Genomic DNA, 19,179 nt, shown 5'->3' with positions numbered 1-19,179 from the left:
TTCCTGTATCCTGTGGTTTGTAAACAGGAGGCTGAACAAATAAAATGAGTTTTGGAAGTTTCACTTAAAATGCTCATGAATCACTACAAACTTAACAGGACATAGTGTCTGCAAGCAATCCAGTCTATGTGAAAAGGCTGTCATATTCCAGACTGTGTGGGATTAGTTTAGGAAAAAAGTAACTTGGAAGCCCTCCAAAGAAAGCCCATGGTTTGGCACAAGGTAGAAAGAGTTACTAAATAAAGAAGGATGTGGAGACTAAATGGCCAAGTGACTGACAGAATGCTTTCTTTGTAAGTGGTTGTCTCAATTTTATCTTCTAGGGACAACAAGACGCTATTAAGCCAATTATATGACTGAATATAAGGGTACGGGGAATGCTGATGAGGCTTGTGTATGCGTGTGTGTGTGTGTGCACATGCATATGCACATCCACAATTTAGGGATGAGGCAGGCAGATTTACATTACAGTACCACAGAGTAGAAGAGGCTGCATGTAGTCATGCAGTTAAACTGTCCCACGTTTCACTCAATGTGTCGAATCCTCTTTCAGACAAGTGGTAAGATTAGTTTCAGGGTGCCCATGACCTAACAAGTTGGCCTGGTAATCCCTTTGTGTATGATCGTGATGGGTGAGAAAGGGCACTGTGTTGAGTCCCTTGCCCTCTAGGCATTAGACCTGAGAGTTTAATACTACACCAACTTGTATTTGCTGCTATTTTTTCACAGTACTTCTGGAACCCTGACTTTTGAAAGGAACTGCAGTATCATCCAGTTGCACTCTACAGTATAAATGACTCTTGAATGCCCTTTACAACATCATTGCCAAAAAATCTAGGGATGCTTGATCCAGGAGTTTCTCCATTGTTTATTTCTATATCTTCAAATAGATCAATCTCAGGTAACTACATGTGAGATTCTATTCAGGGGTAGTTAATCTATCTGGATTAGAAGTGGAGACCCGGGTTTCCATCTTTCTATCACTAACTAGCTCAGTGACCTTGAGCAGATCATTTAACCCTATTGGGCCTCAGCTTCCTCACATGTAAAACAGGGAGTTTGTACTGGAAAGTTTCCAGTGTGCTAAGCAATTCTTACATTCTGGGATTCTATGATTACATTCATCTTTACATAACTTCTCCTACTTTCCAGTAGTGAGCCAGCCTGGCTCCTGGCAGGCTGAGGGGAGGTCACTGGCAGTCTCACTGACTACATTATCATCCAACCTAGTAGATGGTGTCATGTACAAGCCAGCTTTCCCCTAAGTATCTCAACAACAGTAAAATCAATGATCGGCAAGAGTACAAAGCACACATTGTCACGAAAACCAACACATAAGTACAAGCTGGAACTGCACACTTAGCAGTGTTTACATTTCAAACTCCTTTGCTTGGGCTGCCTCAGTCTCAGTATTTGATAACCCCCAATTCTCCGGGTGTAATGACTACCACACTGCAATTCCAAGTCAAAGTGTATCCTATTTTGAATTCTACACACCCAATCTGTTGCCTAGTATAAATATTATACTATGTAATGTGTAAATATTAAAATTTAACTTTAACAAGTTGAGTCACAGTCACTGGAATTCGGCCAAGACTCTAACACTTTTTCATTATTTCCAAAGAAAGACCAATTTAAGAAATGCAAACCAGTTCCAATTCACTTCAAAATTTGGCTTAACGTCAAAGAAATTTTAATGAAATTCTGTTTAAGCATTAAACATGAAGGTATTTATTTGATTATTAAGTTAACATTCAAGTTCAACACAAATTCGTTTTTAGTCTCTCACTACCAGGTTCACAGACCAGTGAAATCCAAAATGATGGCTGCATTTCAATGGAATCCCTCTTCTCACAAAAGGTAGGCTTTTAAATAGACACTAAGACACACATTATTCATCTGTGCCTTACATGGTCTCTTACTGTTCTTGGGGCATGGCTCTGGCATGGCACCCTGGCAACCTTGCATGTATCCACACAAACAGAAGTTTGAACCATAGCTGATCTGAGCCTTTGTGGAATGCCTTGTGATCTCCCAAAACACAAGAGTATGTTAGGCCGTTATTAAAAGAGCTGTTCTGAGGCTATCTCCCACTTACCTCCCTAACTCCTCTGGAAGACTGTTATGAGCCAGTTTCTCATCAACTCCCGGGTTCTGGCCCATGCCCTCCTCCCCCTGCCTTTCAATGGAGCTCTGAGTAAAAATGTCACTTAGCTGCCGACTAGAATGAAGTCCTCGGCAATGAGGTATCCTACAACTCACTTTACAGCCATCTGGCCCCTTTTATTTCTCTGTTGTCCTTCTTGTTGTGTGGGGAAAGAATAGGGAGCTGGCCTCTTTGGCTTATTCTTCTCTTCACTGTCTGTGTAGGTACCAAACTGTCTGAATTTGAAAATTTCTTGCTATATCTTTCCCAGTTCAATCAGTCAGGCTTGCGCATTGCCCTTGTACTTCTACGTGTGTGCTTGACAGTCGTATATATTTATATATATATGACAGTCATATATATTTCCTCTCTCTAAAAACTTTCTTAAAGCAATCTTATGCAAAATTGAGAGCTTTTTTCCTCTTCTATAGATTTAATTGTAAATCATTTATCAATATAATTTCACTACATTCTTAGACTGATAAAGGATACATTCCATTTGGGCTATATCTTCTCTTGTATTGAGTCTTTAGACAAATATAATCTTCTGGAACCCTGCAACTAACCTAAAGAGGAAAAAATCATCCCATTGTTCGTGGGTGCTCAAATGCACTGGCAGAATGAAGAATGAGAGACCAATTTGGGACGGCATCAGGATACTTCTTACTCTGTGTGGGAAAGTAAGAAGGGGCTGAAGATTGACAAATACTTGGAAGCAGTGAGAATCACTATGACAGGTGGAGAGGAAGAAAGATTATGAAACTCATGCCAAATGGCCAAATGACCTTGATCTCCTTAGAGAAACAGAAGATGAATTCATCTGCCCAGGTTGGGGTAAGTAAGAACCTCAGCTCACAGAAAGAGGGAAACTGTGGAATGGCAACTATGAAGAACAGGTCAGGCTGAACCAGAGATTTGATGAACAGTCATGAGAGGGGAACCTGTAAAGGTTAGCAGGGATGAATATATTCTCTGGACTCCACCAGCAGCTTTCCTTGTCTTTCTGCCCAGAAAAGTTATAAAACATAGAAAGGAAGGCAGGCTGGCTGGGGACAGGAATGGACACAGAAGTGGCAAGAGAGGACATTTGTCTGCAAGATCTGTTCCTCCAGTGGAGGGAAGTGCCCAAAAGAAACGTCCTAAACGTTCTACTGTTAGGCGGGAGTGAGGGCAATGGGCGGAGGCAAGCTGTCTCCCACCTTGGAAACATCATTGGAACCTGCACCCAGGTGACCTTCAGTGTTTCCCACCTGCAAGAATCAGGGAAGTCTTTGAGGAAAACAAGGGATAAAAATATTACCCCAAATGGTCAATAATTACATTACAAAGGCAAAGGCAAATGTTTATCTGTGGTATCTCACTCATAACTGCTCCCCAAATTTATCCAGAAAATCAAAACCAAATCACCAAGATGTGGGCCCCTGCACATTTTTAAGCCCAGTGAGGGACTTTAATGCTCCCTGGGAAATGGCTACCTTCAGGCCCTTTGTGTGAGAAACCTCCTCCCTCAAGATGCTTCACTAACCTGCACACAGGTCTCTACGGAAAATACATTTAATTGGTAACCCTGACCAGAGAAGCTCTGGTAAGACCCCTCACAGGGGGCGTTTCTGTGGGGTCTGGTATTCTCTAGGGAACTAGGTAAAATGGAATGTATCAGCTTCAAGGAAAGCAGAGTGGGCTCACAATGCTGTCCTGTGGACACTTGTTTAAAAACCTGGGTATATTTTGCCTTTAAAAAGACAAGACTCAGGGCACATAGGGGCTCTGTCTTTCAATCTTTGAAGCACAGCTTGGGGAAGATAAAGCAGACTTCCTGGGGGTTCACAGAGAAGAAGGTGTATGACGGTGAGTTTGGTTCCATCCACAGGGAAGCAAGCTTTGCTTGGCCCACTGAACAGGCTCAAGAGTTGTGGGTTCAAATACCTGACAGAGAGCCGGACTAGAGCCTGATAATCTTGAGAAGCCTTCTCACTTCTAAAGTTTTAATTTTCAGACTCACCGAGGAAGCATGTCAGTGTTCAAGGGAACTCACATTCTATAAAAAGCTTCCCTGTGATTCTAAGTGGGCCCAGTAGCTTGGCCCCAGGCCCAGCTCTCCCTCTGCACAGAGCCTGGTAACAAATTATCTTTCTTGCAGCTGAACTGATTCTATAGCATTGTCTGTGTCTCACTCATCAAACTGTATCAATGTGCCTTTTGTCTTAAAAAATACATAATGAGATTTTAATTAAATTATAAATTTACATATTACCAACTGGAAATTAATAAACAATTTGTTTCAATCAGCTAATAGAAACAGATTAATGATGCAATTAATCAAATATTTGACTTCGTAAAGTTTGGATTCATTAAAGTAAACTAACAATTTGCCACTTGAAAGCATATAAAGCTTTATCTCAAACTTTTAGGCATGTCTGTTGCTGTTCTATTCTCAATATTAGAAGCACATAATATTTACAGTTGAAAGTACGCTTTCAGAGGCTAATCAGTCCTGTCCCCTCATTTTACAGATTAGAAAACTGAGACATAGAGAGATTATCATCTTCTCCCTATTCCTTCAACCTAGCTGATCATTCAGAACATACACACACACACACACACACACACACACACACAAAAAAAAAAACAAACTCTTGTCATATAGTTGTAATTCACCTGAGGCCAATTAATATTCTTTGTGAGGTTTCTATTTTCCTTGGATAATTACTTTAAAATGAGATACACTTTGGGAAATACATACTTTATTTCAGTATAGCTAATAGTACTACGATAAAAGTCACATTTACTTATGGAGCAAATGCTCACTCCTATGGGCAATGCCAACCAACACATAAAAAAAATGTTAGAGTCAAACTGATATCTTAGCAAACCATGAGAGATGCCTGCTAGAGACTGCCACTGTTCATCTGCCAAAGCAGAATGTAGCTTTCCAATACAGTGCAGCTGTTATATCAATCTGGAGAAGGTGTCAAAGTCTTGAAGAAACTGCCACTATGTCTTTACAGCAATTAGCATATCATTAACTCTCAGAATTTGGATTTTACTTCTAGAAACAAATCTCATAGCTAGCTTTCTCTGCTTCAATGTGTATGACCACTTTGGCTCTAAGGAGGCCATGCATTCATAGCCCAATAAATCTCTCTCTCTTTTTTTTTTTTTTTGGTTACCTACCTGTCCCAGACCAATAATTTTTTATAATGCCAAGTGTTCAACACAAGAAGTAACCCAAAATGCTAACACGTTTTTCAAAGTGCTAACTAAATCAGGATGACTGGGGATAACTAAATAACCTTTCTAATCATGGTTGGTTCTCTCTGGCAAATATTTTAAAAGTCGTTTGCTTTCTCTTCCCAGTTATCTCCGTAGACTCATCCACAGTATTTGACATTGTTGATCATTTCCACTTTTTTGGTATATTACATTAATATTGTATTCAAATTAAAGTATATTAATATATAATCGAAAATATATGGTAGAAAATTTGCCATTTTAACCATTTTTAAGTGTCCAACTCAGTGGCATTAGGTACATTCACAGTGTTGTCCCCCCATCACCAGTCTCTCACTTCAAAGCAGTTCCACTTTCCTGACACCTTCCTGCCTGGCTTCGGGAAAATGGGGCTCACCAGCTCTGAATTCTGCTGCCCTGGCTTCTTCTTTACAATCTCCTTTCCCACCTTTGGATTCTCCTCCTTCAAATGAGGAAGTCCCCAAGGCTCTCCTTGTGCTTGCTCTTTCTCGAACACCATAAGCTTTCCCTTGGCTAGCTTGGCCAATCTCAGAGCTCTGAAGGGTGCTCTACACAAAAGACACCCAAATCTACATAAAAGACGCCTGTGATACCCCCTTGAACTCAAGCCCTGAAATCTCACCTAGTAGAGCATCATGTCTGCCTGGCCCTCCAATGTCTCAAAGTTCATATGATACAATTTTTTTCTCAAACTTGCTCCTTGTCCTGTGTTGCTCATTTCTTTAATCAATTTCACCAAACCCCCAGTCACACAGACATGACATATGGGCATCATCTTTGCCTCCTTCCCTTTACTGCTCTTTGTTCACACTAATTCATCCATCTATGAAATGTACAAGCTTCCAGACCATTCATTTTACCTTCAGAATCCAGCCCTTCCTATCAATTGATATTGCTACTGCCCTGTTTTCATTACCTTTCTCTTATAAGCATTTCTAAAGCCTCCTGTCTTATTTTACAGTGTTCAGTCTTTCCCAGGCCAATGGTTATGATATGGCCCATGCCCATCTCCTAAATTTGCCCCTCACTCCTCTTTCCTCTACATTCTGTGCCTGGGCAAGCTGACCCCCATTCAATCCTTCTGCAATTCCATCCTTGCCACAATCCCTCCTTTGTCTTGTGTCTCTGCTCTCATGATATTCTCTCCACCTCGAGAAACCTTTCTTCTACACATCTAAATGTAAAGGTTACTTCTATTAAGTCTTCTCTAATGATCCTGCCTGGAATTTGCTTCCTGTAGCATTTGGCTTTTTGTTTTTGTTTTCAGAAATGGAATCTTGCTCTGTCACCCAGGTTGGAGTGCAATGGCGGGATCATGGTATAGCTCACTGGAGCCTCAAATTCCTGGGCTCAAGCAATTCCCCAACATCAGTCTCTGGAGTAGCTAGGACTACAGGTGCATGCCACCATGTCTAGCTATTTTTTTTATTTTTTATTTTTGTGGAGATGGAGTGCTATATTGCTCAGGCTGGTCTCAAACTCCTGGCCTCAAGCAATCTCCTGCCTTAGTCTCCCAAAGCACTGAGATTACAGGCATGAACCACTATGCCCAGTCTTATAGTATTTTGAATAGTGATCTCCAAAATATATGTTCACCCAGAACCCGTGAACGTGAACTTATTTGAAAATGGGGTATTTAGCACCGCAGTAAATTAAGAATCCCAAGATGAAATCATTCTGAATTTAGGGTGGGTCCTAAATCCACTGACTTGTGCCCTTATGAGAGAAAGGAGAGGGAGATTGGACACACAGAGAAGGCCATGTGAAGATGGAGGCAAAGATTGGAGTAATGCGGCCAAAAGCCAAGGAATGCCTGGGACCATGAGAAGCTGGAAGAAGCAAGGAAGAATTCTTTCCTAAAACTTTGAGAGCTAGTGTGGCCCTGGACACCTTGATTTTAGACTTTTGGCCTCCAGAACTGTAAGAAAAAAAAATATAACCATTGTTAAAGACACCAAGTTTGTGGCAATTTGTTACAGCAGTCCTAGGAAACTAATGCATCCCCTTTCATCTCAGAAATCCTATCATCTAACCTCTTTGTCTTTAATATCAAATATACATCCATGTCACCTACCCCCAGTAGAACACAGCACCTTAGACATTGTACATTCTTGCCAAATATGGTTGACAAAGGTGGGAGTAGAGGAGGGAGTGAAGAGACCTGAACTTGCACCAGGAGAGTAAAATGACTTGGGTGCAAGCTGGCAAGCAGAAGGCCTGTCTGGCTAAATATTAACACAAATAACCACAAAGAGCAAATGGTAGAGAGATGCTGCTCTAAGACAATACCACCCGACATCCATGTCTCTTTAATTCAGCATGTCTGAGATTAAGAATTGAAGACAGAATAGAGGGAGAGTCCACCAAACTGCTGGGCCTCTCTTGGCACCACCAATTTTTCCAAAGGAGCATTTCCTTAGAAATTAAAAAGTGAAACTCAAATTTTTAAAACCATTTACTTTTTTATTGGATTAACATTATAAAATAAAATGATCAGGGTTCATTAATATAACTCATGCACCTCTGTTTTTTGTCCAGTTTATAACAGCAATAATTACCTCCAAATGGGTTTTCCCCAGGAATTAAATAACTGATGGGGGTTAATGGCCTTTTGGTTTGGCTGTGGGTCATCAGCTCCCTTGAGTCTGTCATTAATCCCTATGATATACCCTGCTTAAATAGGTCATTGGTGATAACAGTCTTTGGTGCTTAAATTGAACTAATGCATTTTACCTTTCCCTTCTAAGTCAGAATGGCTGAAGGATCCTCTATCTTTAGGAACAAAGACATTTTTCTGATGGAGGAAAGAAAGTGTGACTTTTTTAAAGTAACACATTAATAAGACTAGAGAAATGAAAGAAAGGTAACTGGCATCTGAAGTTTTTGATGTCCATCCATTCCAGAGGAGGAAGGGACAGGCAGCACTAGATCACTAAACGAAGTATCCTCTAATTGGTGGGAGGCCAGATGTGACTGATAATGAGGCTGACTGAGCTACATGCTCTTTCTGACTGGAAAGAGTGACCACTCTCCTGTCCTTTGAAGATTTCTTTTGCTGCACTGACCTTTTCTTTGGCGGGGGGAGTAAGGGGCCAAAAGTCAGCACCACTAAGCAAATCTGTCAGTGACAAGGTAACAGTTCTACAAGTCATGTTAGTCTCAGGACAGGCCATCATGCTAAGCCAGCAGGGGACACATCAATCTTGCACCTCTGGAAGCTCATGTGCAGCTGAATGCCCAGAAGTCAGTTATTCATAGCTATTGACAGGGCCTGGCTGCTGAGCTTAGAGCCTCAAGTTAGGTATCCCTTCTTTGGAGTAGCTAATTCCTGTGGACAAGCAAGGCCCACAGGGAAAGCAAATTATTAAGATGAAGTCAGTGAGGAGTGACAGGTCCCTCATAGACACAAGGAAATGGTACAGAAGCCTGCAGAGATAGATTCACAAGAGACAAACTCATCTGATTAGCATGCAGGAAAAAAAAATAAAGAACAATGGAGAAAATGGAGCTCATAACTAGAGACTCAAAATGTTGGAAGTGGTTTTCTTATGTTCACTTGCATTTTGCTATGGGCTAAGTACAAACTAAATTCCAGACATCCTTGGACAATTGTTATAACTCCATTCTTAGACGCATCAATGTTTCTGAATACATGTTTAGGATGCAGTTGATGTCCAAGTATAAAAAGGACTGTTACCATTTGGGGGAAAATTGGACATGTGACAGAAATTTTACTTCCCATCTGGATTTTGGGTGCCCTATAGTCTAGTTTTGGGCAGTAGTAATTTCTCTTATATTGAAAGTAACTGTGAATATTATTTTAGCTTTATAAATACTAATGATATGTAAACAAAAAGAAATGTAAAGAGAAATCAACACTAATTACATTGATTTTCAACAATCTAGTCTTATTTTCCTTCTGGTTATCATTGTTCAATAAGAAGCATATCTATACATAAAGAAAAAATATACATAAATCAGTTGAAACTCATTTTGCTATGATCAGCAAGTTAAATATCTGCACAGGCAATATAAGATATATATTGAAGCAGGTATACAAAGTAAAATAATGCTGGTAATATGGCTGCATTGCTTTAAAAGATGGGAGCAACTTCAATGCTGATACATCCTGAGAAAGCTTTTTTTATGTTGGAATCAAACACATTTTAACCTAGATCATTATAGTTTTGTGTATACAGAATGACAAAATTAGGTGCTAAAGGAGAGGAGTTCAAAATAAAAAGTGGCTGGTGATGAGGTTAGACGTGGTGATGGGGAAGGGACTGTGGACTGCAAAACCTCTGCTGATTCAAAGCAGCTTAACTGTGAGAAGATACATTATTCGACACTTCAAAATTGCCCACTAAGTCAGAAATTTTAAAGACTTGGCCCTTACAAAATAAGCCTATGTTATTTGACATTAGCTTGCTATATCTAGAGCTACTGGTTTAGAAACATCTTAAGAATTAAATTAGATGTGTAGTTTTTGTCAAATTGCAATGACAAAATCACTATCTGAATAACAAAACTGCCAGCTTATCACAGACCTTCTACCAACCCTGTAGGCTTTAAAGGCATATGTGTTGGCCAAATTATGAAACCTCACGTTGAAAGAGGCAGAAATTTTCAAAAGAACTGGGATAGGAGAGGCTCACACTTGGGACTATGAATCTGGAGTTGCTTTTCTAGCTTGATGCAGTTTGAAACTCTGTGGTTATTGTATGTTAATACATAATACATACACGAGTCTTCCATGCAAACAGATTATCTGTTTATTTTTATTTTTATTACCTATATATTTATTAACATAACTCTTCTTCTTCCTCATATGAATTGAGGTGGTTTAAATTCTAGACCAAGTTAAAATATATATATATATATACTCAAATGTTTGAGTGGGACATATATATGAACTATATAATGGAAGTGATAATATATTCATATAAAATATTAGGACTAAAATAAACCCTCCAATATTTAAGTTCTTCTTTCAGTCAGTTTCTGCAAACATTAATATGCACCTCCTTGGTGCTAGGCACTAAGCTAGGCACAGTGGAATGGGAGATACAAACACATCATTTCACTTTTTTAAGGCACACCAATTCACACAGATCTTAAAAAGAACAATTTCTTTCCAGCTCTAAGCCTTTCAAAGGTCTAGAAAAAACAAATGTTTGCCATTCTTTCAATACTAAATAACATTCATGGTCTTCTGCATGGAAGTCAATTAAAATCACTGGCTTTTAGAGCAAGGAGAACACTTCATCTGTCCCTTTCATTTACATATGAGAAAACTAAGGGTCAGCAAAGAGCAATGGTTTACCCAGAAAAATACAGCATGTGGATTTCTTTATATTATATGATACCATCTTTATAACCTTTAGAACTAATGTGATGACTTTTTATTTTTATTTCTTAATCTCCAGGCAATTCCTACTAGAATCAATGGCAACACACTGCACCTGAATTGTTTCTACCAAGCCACTGCTTCATCTTCATCAGTCTTCTTGCCAGGATGCAAACACATAATGTCCCTGAAGAGCTTACAATGTAGTTGGAGTAAAAGGTTAGTGACAACTTAGTTAAAATACTATACAACCATGGCTACCAAATAATATGCTGAGTTCAAGGAGTAAGTGAATGAGAACGTGGCATGGGAAGGAGAGTGGCAGGAATAGGCAAACAGCCTATGCCAGAAATCTGGCACAGGTTGATCTGGGACTACATCACAAGAGACAATAGCAATTGACTCCCTACTACATTGTAGGGTTCTGATACTCAAGGCAGACCGTCTTGACTTAGAGCTCTCGAGCATAGAAACTGAACCTGTCAGCTCCCAGCACTGAGCACTGCACCTATAGAGTAGGTGCTTGTGATGGTAAACTGCAGATATCAACTTGGCCAGGCTATGGTCCCCAGTAGGCTGGTCAAAACCAGTTTAGGTGTTGCTGGGAAGGGATTTTCTAGATGTGATTAATGTTCACAACAAGTTGACTTTAAGTCAAGTCAGCCTTCCATAATGTGGGTGGATCTCATCCAATCAGTTGAAGGTGTCACAAGCAAGGGCTAAGGTTTCCCAGAAAAGAAGTTCTGCCTCCGGACTGCAACATCAACTCTTACCTGAATTTCCAGCCTCTTGGCTTCCCTACAGACTTCAGATGTGCCAACTCCCACAATTTTGTGTGTCAATCCCTTAAAGTAAAATTCTCTCTCCCTCTATTTACCTACACTATCTCCGACTGGTTCTCTTTCTCTGAAGGACCCTGACTACTACAGTCTCAACCCATGTGCACTGAATGAATAGAAATCATTGTCAGAGCTTTCGGAAAGGGCTGCCTCAACTGGTGTTTGCATCTACTTTATAAGCATCAGGAGGTATCACATGACAAAAATGCCCCACTTCACTTTGACTCTTTCAGGCTTGAGAATATGAAACTTTTCAATCACTCAGGTGCTGGATTTCGAGTAAACAATTGACAATGTTAAAGTAACAAGGTTAAACTAGCAGTATAGTCCTAATGCTCTTGACATGTTAACATCATAATTTAGTAATTGCAAATCATGCATAATAGACTAAAGTAAATAGGATAAACCTCTATAGCTATATTTACTTGTTTACTTTCTGACTTACCCACTAGAATGTAAGCTCCTGGTCAGTGGCATTTTACTGCATCACCAATATGTTCCCAGCACCTAGCAGAGTACCTGGCACATAGTAGGTAGCTCATTAAATAGAATAAATAAATGAATGGATGATCCTAACACATTTCACTCAAAAAAAGCTAAATATCCACAGCTAATGGGCTCTTCAATAGAGTGCCTGAAACACAGTGTTCTTGTTAGTTGAGTTGCGTTCTTACCACAGGAGAGTTTATGCCAATTGTAGTTGTTATTACGATTACATAATTGAAACAAATATAAGATAAAATGACTAAATATGAGTGAAAAACAGACTTACTGTTTCTATAAAAACTAAGCTGAATATCTGGAGAAACTTGATTAAAATGTATCACTAAAAAACTGCTGAGATCGTTTCCCAAGTGCCTGTAAGTCCTGTTCCACTTCAAAGAAACTTAAACTGGAAATGGATAAAGGCTGTGGTTTATACAAAAAAAGTCAACATGGAACTTCAATAAGCCATCCAATACTCCACGAAAGACCACCAAAATTTAGAAAATGAATATATATATATTATACACATTAAAACAAAATGCTTTATATGTTAAAATTTCTAAATAATTCCTTGCTTTAAATGACTTTTTGATTAGCCAACCAATAACTTGTCCCAAGCTCATCCAATAAAAGGGATCTTGCTCTAATCACAGATCCCATGATTCAGGAAAGCATAAAAATTGTTATGTCCTTAGCTCCTGCCATCACTTCTGCTATGGCAGCTAGACCAGGACAGCTCCCTGGAATCGTCTCTTCTGAACTCAGGCGCTTGTTTGGCTCATAAAGCATTCACTGCCTTGCACACTCTCCCTTAAGAGTGCTTTCTATCATTATTTTGCTATCTGAGAGTTATGTTACTTGTGCAAGGATTCTATTTTGATACTCATTGAAATCACCAACAAAGGGCAGACCAGAAAATAGAAGAGTTGAAAAATGCGAATCCATCCTTTATGGCATGAGTTGGCAGCTCTGATAAAAGGTTTTCATGAAATGGGTGGTTACTACAGTTGCTAAAAATCAGAGTTAAAGAGGCACTGCTTTTCCTTTGGAGGCAACAAGTTCCAGAAATCTCCTAGAGGAAAAATAAAAGTCCTAGTAGGGAGGAATAGCTAAGATAAGGTAGGGATACGTAAAAAGACTTGCTCAAAATCACAAAGCATGCTCAAAATTAATATTAGAAAGCCTGGAATCCAGGTCTTCTGATGAGAATGTCTTTTCCAGAGTAAGATCAGTCTATATTACAACCCAAAAATCACTAGGAGAAGGATATATATATATTTTTTATTGAACCCAGGGCATAATGAGTGATTCAGAAATTAACCAGCAGAGATAAAATGCACTAATTTGTTCATTTCAGTTTCTCCAAAATGAATGAATTAAGATATATTTTTAAAGGTCCTTACCTTACATTTTGGGAGTTCTAAGGCACATATTATGAATAACAATGGTACGAAGGTGAAGAGTTATTGGAAAAATGAAAACAATCTTTATTACAAACACAGCTCCCCTGCCACCTAACTCATTCCCTTCACATTTGCTAGCCACAAACCACAAAGTATGGATTTCCTAAGAAAATCACTTACTAGACTACTGAGTAGCAATGAGAGACAAGCCTTACTTTATGCAACCAATGACCCAAGACACTCTTCCCTAAGAAAAACTGACACCTGTGACTCTAGTTCTGGTGACAGTTCTGTTGAGACTGAACTCCAGAGTTTCACAATGCTGACTACATCTGCACATTCATGTTATCGACATTCTAAGGACTTAGTTCCTCTGAGCTAAGCTCAAAAGTGCATACATATTGGGGTGGCAATTACTGTCACTCTTCAAAATTATGTATTTCTAATCACACTGATGAAAATGCTTTGTCAGGACAATAATCTCAATTACGTATTTCTTGGCAAAATTGCTAAAGCAAACAAAAATATGCTGGTAGATCACACAGAACTCATAAAATCACATAGCCAAAGTGCAAAATAGCAGTCATCAAGACTGTGGTTTGGGAAAGTCCTCTAGGGAGGCAAGATGGAGAAAAACTGTTGTTATATATTTGGGTACATATCATCCGCTTGACTTCTGTATGTAGCTTACGCAACTGGGAGTTCAGATACATGGACTATGATAAATCTTTCCCACACAGTTGTTTACAGAAGGCATATGTGGAATATTCTATCAACACAGAGAAGTCTTAAATTAATGCAGCATTCCATCTTCCAACAATCTCTCATCTTCTGGACATCTTACCAACTTTTGGAAGATTAATAACAGGAATAAAAGATGAAACCCACTTTTTCTCAATCTATTTGTTAACAGCTCTGGTAAAGAATATGTTCATCAATGACATTAGAGCCATCCAGCAAAATGAGGTGAAGTGTGTGAGGAAAGGAAGTTGGGGGATTTCATTTTTATAATGCAACCTCTGGGCTCAGCTATGCATTTGGTCCAAAGTCCTTGTTCTAGTGCTGTTTCAATAGTCAGACTGCACTCCCACACACAGTACCAATCATTATCAGCTTTGTTTTGCTGACATTAGCACCTGAGCTATCTTGGAGAAAGTCTGTAGCCCCAGGATAAGAGAGGTCAGGAGGGACTCATGCAGGACAAATGACAGGGTCTTTATGACAGCCATGAGGGATTGTATGCAAGGCTACTTGTGGAATCCTTCAAAACTGCCAGTTTGAGGGATTTTGAAGATGAATAATAGGTCATAGTGAAGGAAAATAGAATATAAGAAGCTGAGGAAGAAACAGGAAGAAAAGAATGTTTATCTCAATTTTTCTGGTGTCCTTGGGTGTTCTCATTTAACATTCTTTGGCCTCTGGACAGGTTGCATCATAACTTCACTCAGTGGCATAGGGAGTTCTTTCCTTCTGGTGGTTATCAGGCAGTGGGGTCTAGGGTCATGAGCAAGACAAAAGGTGCAACATAATACTCTTTCAGTACCAAAAGTCTTGTTCAGTAGGCATCCATTTTGACTAGAAATTTCTCCCTGTTCAGTACTTGCTCACTTCTACGAACAGCAGAATCCCTTTGGTCAATCTGTTTCCTTCATAAGAAAATGATAACCATGCCTAAATAAACTGACCCAGCTAACATGAAGCCCTCTTATAAAAATCCACCTTGTACCAATTTCTGCTGATGTCATCATAAAGGAAAATATTTGTAAAGGAATGAAATGGTATTTTTTAAAATTAGATCCATTCAATCTCAAGGCTATGATATGGCTTGGCTCTGTGTCCCACCCAAGTCTCACCTTCAATTATAATAATCCCCATGTGTCAAGGTCAGGACCAGGTGGAGATAATTGAATCATGGGGGCAGTTACTCCCATGCTGTTCTTGTGATAGTGAGTGAGTTCTCACAAAATCTGATGGTTTTATAAGAAGCTTTTCCCCCTTTGGTCAGCACTTCTCCTTCGTGCCACCATGTGAAGATGTGTTTGTTTCCCTTTCCACCATGACTGTATGTTTCCTGAGGCCTCCTCAGCCCTGTGGAACTGTGAGACAATTAAACCTCTTTCCTTTATAAATTACCCAATCTTAGGCAGTTCTTTATAGCAGCGTGATAACAGACTAACACAGGCTATAAACCTCAAGTGTCCCTTAGGTAAGAAAATAAGATTTTTTTTAATGACTCAAACATATATTTAGAACTTTTAAAGAGTTAGTCACAGAAATAACATAATTCAGGTTATAAATAACTTTCATCTTCTAATAATATAAACTATAGATATTCATATATAAATATATACACACATAAATATAAATGTACAGATACACTCAGAGAGAGAGAAAGAGAAGATAAGTAGGGTTCATTGTATATATACCCTAAATGCTCTCCCTGGATGTCACTCCTGTGTAAAGATCTATCATCATGTTCTCCCTTGTGGAAAGATACCTTTCAATGGAAAGCAACATTTTTAAAATCAAAGTTTTACTTCATAATTCAGAGGAACTTTGTTGTATCTCTTCTGGCAGTGAATCTTTTTAGTAACCAAATATTATACGATCTTGAGGATACATATTTTGTATGAGCTTCTTACATCATTAAAAAGTCAGGAAACAACAGGTGCTGGAGAGGATGTGGAGAAATAGGAACACTTTTACACTGTTGGTGGGACTGTAAACTAGTTCAACCATTGTGGAAGTCAGTGTGGCAATTCCTCAAGGATCTAGAACTAGAAATACCATTTGACCCAGCCATCCCATTACTGGGTATATACCCAAAGGATTATAAATCATGCTGCTATAAAGACACATGCACATGTATGTTTATAGCGGCACTATTCACAATAGCAAAGACTTGGAACTAACCTAAATGTCCAACAACGATAGACTGGATTAAGAAAATGTGGCACATATACACCATGGAATACTATGCAGCCATAAAAAAGGATGAGTTCATGTCCTTTGTAGGGACACGGATGAAACTGGAAACCATCATTCTCAGCAAACTATCGCAAGGACAAAAAACCAAACACCGCATGTTCTCACTCATAGGTGGGAATTGAACAATGAGAACACATGGACACAGGAAGGGGAACATCACACACCAGGGCCTGTTGTGGGGTGGGGGAAGGGGGGAGGGATAGCATTAGGAGATATACCTAATGCTAAATGACGAGTTAATGGGTGCAGCACACCAACATGGCACTTGTACACATATGTAACAAACCTGCACATTGTGCACATGTACCTTAAAACTTGAAGTATAATAATAATAAAATTTAAAAAAAAAAAGAAAATGTTGTCCTTTTATTTCGAAATTTTGAAAACAATGTTTTTGGTTATTGTATACCAACTTACACACAAGATGTCACCATCACCTCAAAGTATGCTAAATTATAACACAAGGGACACTGGCACAATAATATTCATCAACTGTTAATTTTCATACAAGGTAGAAGTAAAGAAATTCACAGAACTTTGGGTTGCAATGGTGTCTTGGCAATTATAAGATCCCAACTCTTCCCTGGGTTCTTTTCATTTTTATGAGTTAAAGAAGCCAGCTCCAAAGAGAAGTCTAATGACTTTCTCAAGATCATATGGCTAGTAAATGGAAGATTAAAGCCCAGAGTGGCTTGTCTAATGAATTTCCATGACCAGTGGAAGACACATAATGAAATTTCAGTTAGACACTTCAGAACATGATGATCCCACCCCCTTGCTCATTGAGGAGGGGCAGGGGATGCAGACAAGAACAAGGTAAGCATGTCTCTTTCTGTTTGTATGCTTGAATAATCATGAATGAGTTAACATATAAAGAGTAGATTCTTAGACTGATTTTCTATGATGTCAGACATCTGGATAAAAATGAAAACTTTTAGTAAAAACACCAGATATTTACAAATATATGGCTTCATCTAAATATTGAATTGTACATACACAGAGCCTTAATGTAGGTAAGTGGAAAACATAAAATCACAAATCTCCATGATTGGGTGAATTATTGCCTTTGGGTTGGGGAGGGGGGCAAGAGTGGTATGCTCAGTATGCATGAAACATTTTGAGACATTTGCTGTGATGGATATTTTTAAATTCTTTCTACCCATACATAGAATGCAGAAATTAACACAAGAATGTCTTAATTGGACCTATTTTATATACAAAAGAATAATGGGCTAAATGGGTTGGAATGAATGCCATATTTATCCTTCAAGGGAGGAAAGACATGATGATTCACAGGCGGCGAAGCCAAGAGCATTGGGCCTTCTCATGAGTAGAATAAATATATCTATCTCCTTTCATAATATTCTGCCTTCTAGTCCTTAAAGGCCCCCTAAAGGCACGAATAGAAAAGAGATGGGAAAATCAGAAACTATTCATTTTAATTTCACATACAGTAATTTTCTTTTAGAGATTATGATGCAGAGCCACGATAATGGTTTGACAACTCCATCTAAACTTTAAACCACGAAAATGACACTGTCAATGTAAAATTCCATTCTATCTCTTTCAAAGTTATCACATACCTTCTATGTGCAAGAAGGCCAGTGACAGAGACTTGAAATGGTGCATTAGCTGAAGAGAGTAAGCCCTTGGCTTCTGAGTGCATTGTTGCATTTCTTGATTCTGCATGCTGCATATTTTACCCTCTTAACTTTGTTTTGCTTAGGCTAAAATGGGCTTTAATCCTCCCTAATATGGAAGTCACAGGAGGAAAAAGCAGGCGTGAATTGTGCTGGGTGACAAAAGACATATAAACTTGCTGCAAACCTTCAAGAATTGATGACAACATTTTGGAGCCAGGCAAAAAATTATACCAGCCAACAGAAATTTACGTTCACTTTGGGACTAAAGAAATAAGGGAGGTGTGGGGAAATAATGTAAAGTTATTAAATGATCATTCCCCCTTTCTCTTGCATAGAATCATTTATTCATTAAGGAAAACTGATTTGTCCTTTATCTTTGCCTGTAAAGAAACATAAGGGTGAAAAAGAAAGAAGGAAAGGGAGGAAGAAAGGCAGAAAAGAAAGATGGCAAGAAAAAGAAAGAGAAAGAAAGGAAGAGAAAGAGAGAAAGAAAGAAAGAAAGAAAGAAAGAAAGAAAGAAAGAAAGAAAAGGAAAAGAAAAGAAAAGAAAGAAGGAAAGAAGGAAGAAAAGGAAAGAAGGAAAGGAAGGAAGGAAGGAAGAAAGAAAGAAAGAAAGAAGGAAGGAAGGAAGGAAGAAAGAAGGAAGGAAGGAAGAAAGGAAGGAAGAAAGAAAGAAAGAAAGAAAAAGAAAGAAAGAAAGAAAGAAAGAGAGAAAGAAAGAAAGAGAAGGGAGTGAGAGAAAGAGGGAGGGAAAGAGGGAGGAAAAGACATGGAGGAGGCGGCCTGCTATAGTAGTTTTGAATCTGTGGACTCTGATGGTTGGTCTTTCCAAATCCTGCTGGCTAGGATGAGGTAAAAGTGCATCTCATCTATGTTCACCTTGCCAAGCAGGGATCACTCCTCCAGGTGGTTGAAAATAGACTGTGTCTCATTTCTTCAATCTGGCCTCTAGCATTAGATTCATAAATGGCATTAGCAGACATTGCTCTCATTCAAAGGGCCAATTCAGCTTTCCACCTACTTCTACAATAATGCAAGAAATTTCAGAAAGGTGTAGCTAAAAAATAAAAATAAA

General features: G+C 38.9%; 1 protein-coding gene across 4 annotated transcripts in view; it reads right to left on the bottom strand.

The window, feature by feature from the left end:
• AFF2 (ALF transcription elongation factor 2) overlaps positions 1-19,179 on the bottom strand; it is a 498,044-nt gene that overhangs the window by 365,360 nt on the left and 113,505 nt on the right. The window lies entirely within an intron of this gene.

Source organism: Pongo abelii, chromosome X (genome assembly GCF_028885655.2).
Source record: "Pongo abelii isolate AG06213 chromosome X, NHGRI_mPonAbe1-v2.0_pri, whole genome shotgun sequence".
Classification (NCBI taxonomy): domain Eukaryota; kingdom Metazoa; phylum Chordata; class Mammalia; order Primates; family Hominidae; genus Pongo; species Pongo abelii.
The sequence above is the reverse complement of the archived record's forward strand: the minus strand, read 5'-3'. Positions and strand labels throughout refer to the sequence as shown.